The following is a 2,740-nucleotide window of genomic DNA, read 5'->3' on the forward strand; positions in this document are numbered from 1 at the left end:
ATCTGACTCAGTCCATTAAGGGGGCTGGTGACATTCATCAGTGAACAAATAATATTGCTGTTATAGGCACTGAGAATACAGTGATGAACAAAACAGATAACATCCCGGCCTGTGTGGAGGTTGCACCATAGTGAGGCATGCAGAAAATAAGCAAGATAAAGAAGTGAAATATTTATCTTTACTGCTAAAGAGAGAAGAACAAAGCAGGGAAGGGGACATGAAGTATCTACGAGGGAAGGGCAGGTCAATCTTAGAGGAGCGACAGGTGCTCAGAAACTTTCTGTGTGGCTTTGGATCAGTCGCATGATCTCTCCACACTGCTCTACTTCGTGTTGTCAGAGGGGTTAATGTCCATCTGGAGGTCCCAGCGTGTAAGCGTGTAGAAGGAGCTCAATAGATATTTTTGAACAAAACTTCGAAGGGCTTTACACATGCAAGGCATGAATAAGGAGGATGAGAACGATGTTTTAAAGGTAAATTGCCGATTCTGGAATTCAGATTCCTCCTCTCCCTTTTCTTCAGATGACAAGTATCCATGGAATATTCCAGCATTCCTCAGTGCCCTCTGTGTGTCCTGAATGTTCTTGGTTTGCTCTCAGACTGTAATTTTAACAAGGGAATATTCCACATACTTTAAAAAGAATAACACTGAAAGAACTGTTACATAATAAAGCTCTCCATCCAAAAAAAAAAAAAAAAAGCCAGAGGAAAAGCAGAAAGAATATATTTTTTTGTTACCGCATTTATTGGCTGATCCTGAGTCTTCCTCACAGAAGGGTGTAAACAGGGTCTGGTTACACTGCAACCTCAAAGCAGCCCTGGGATTACTTTGCTGTATGTCTTTGGGCATCTTGAGTCACATCTCTGCTTTCCCTCATTGTCTGTAAATGTGCCTCTCACTGTCAAATGACCTTTGTTAGGCACGGAAAAAAAAAAAAAAAGCAAAGGAATAATTTCAAACTGCTCAGTCAATAATATCAAAAGAATTAACAATAGGGGACAAACTGCCTCTGGGTCCTACCCTGGGGGAGTGAGAGGCTCTCCCTCTCCAGTCTGATCCCTCCGCTAGGGTTTTTGGATCAAATACAAGACATTAAATTTGAGTTTGAATTTCAGGTAAATAAGGGATCTCCCCCACCCCCGCCATCCCGCCACCATCCCGCCACCCCTCCATTTTAACTATGTCCCAAATATCCTATCTAGAATCCTGTAGGAGTCCAGATCTAGAGACTCCTCCCCCCACCTTTCAGACCTCCTAGCCAGGGAAAGCAATTCAAATGTTTAGAGGGATCAGGCAGGTGACATCTGCATTTTTATGTGAACTCTCCCTACTATAAGATGTTAGCAACATTCAGTTACAAAAACAAAAATCCACTGTGGACCAGAGGAAACAGTACTTTGGCCGGTTCATAAACTGTGATGAAGCCAAACTATATTGTACAGATGAAGACAGGGGCCTCTAGGAGACAGGTGTCAGCAAGGCTACACAGTTAAGGTTTCCCAGAAGATAAAAGAACAGTCATCTTGGAAATGTTGAATATGAGCAGCCTGAAAGAGTCGGGACAGGAGCATTCTATGAAGTTTGCAAGGTGTTTTCACCTCCATCAACTTATGGGCTTCCGAGAACATTCTGTAAGGTGAGCAGTTGAGGTCACTGAGGGCCAGAACATCACAGTGTCACACGATGCCTAAGGTCACACAGGTAAATCTCCACAGACAAGTCTAAGTCTTTCACTTCACCACTGATTCGGGTAAGATAAAGACTAAGCTTCCTTTAGGATCCTAACAGAGACAAACTCCCAATCTGATTTAGTGCCTCATAAACAGAATCCAGTCAGGAGGCCAGGCTGAGATCACAGACTTTTAACCTGGTTCACAAAAAAGGGGTTAAGCGGTCAGGGTTCCCACCATGTCATCAGGCTCATTGGCATTCACCTTGTATTTTATCCTAGCAGCTGTACAGCTTGTCCTACCTCCCGACATCGATTTGTCTCCTGTACATCGTCACATGGGAAGGATGTTCTGAAAGGTGTTGATACAGATTTCAAAGGGGGAAGGATGTGACCCAAGGCTATGCAGGGGAAGGAAAGGAAGGACACAAACAAATATTTATCAAGAGCCTAGTGCATGCCATGCATTGTGAAAAGTATGGCATATCATTCTTTCCCAGCTCTTTAAATATCTGAATAATTCTCATTTTTCAGATTTCAGCTCAAATATCAGTTCCTCAGAGAGCCTTCCCTGACCACTCTCTCTAAAGAGCCCCTCCTTCCCCACCATCTCTTTAATTTGCTCTGTTTCTCCATTGCACTGAAATCTGTGATTTTCTTGCTTAAAGACTAGATCCCCTTAGAGGTTGCAGGCTCCATGAAGGCAGGACCGTCTGTCTTCTTCCCAGATGTATGCCTAGTGTCTATCACGGGACTTGGCATACAGTAGGTGTTCAACAGGTATGTTAAATACGTAAGAATCCTTACGAGAATGCATATTTATGCGCCATCCTTCCTAAAAGAATCTTAACTAATCCTTTAAGTTTCTCTTAGCCTTCCGTCCTATTAAGTAGGAGGTGGAGCTACAGCTCCAGAGAGAGAGAAATGGTTAGGAGCGAAGAATTGGCGCACAGAGCTGTAAAGCATTTTTCTCCAGGTCACGTAGCAGCCTATGGATTTATGCTTCCCAGACCGATTATGCGATAGTTTGCAAACAAATTATCTGCAAACGAACGACCCCTGTGGCTCGG

At 43.4% G+C, this 2,740-nt stretch overlaps 1 protein-coding gene and 1 long non-coding RNA gene across 11 annotated transcripts in view; one reads left to right on the plus strand and one right to left on the minus strand.

The window, feature by feature from the left end:
• PLEKHA1 (pleckstrin homology domain containing A1) overlaps window positions 1–2,740 on the plus strand; it is a 63,974-nt gene that overhangs the window by 9,627 nt on the left and 51,607 nt on the right. The window lies entirely within an intron of this gene.
• On the minus strand, window positions 11–2,514 carry LOC111732404. The gene is made up of 3 exons (XR_002777538.1): window positions 1,936–2,514; window positions 739–911; window positions 11–600 (listed from the first exon to the last, which is right to left on the minus strand). It is a non-coding gene; the product is annotated as an uncharacterized LOC111732404 (long non-coding RNA).

The sequence above is a fragment of the Pteropus vampyrus genome, unplaced genomic scaffold (assembly GCF_000151845.1).
Source record: "Pteropus vampyrus isolate Shadow unplaced genomic scaffold, Pvam_2.0 Scaffold454, whole genome shotgun sequence".
Lineage (NCBI taxonomy): Eukaryota > Metazoa > Chordata > Mammalia > Chiroptera > Pteropodidae > Pteropus > Pteropus vampyrus.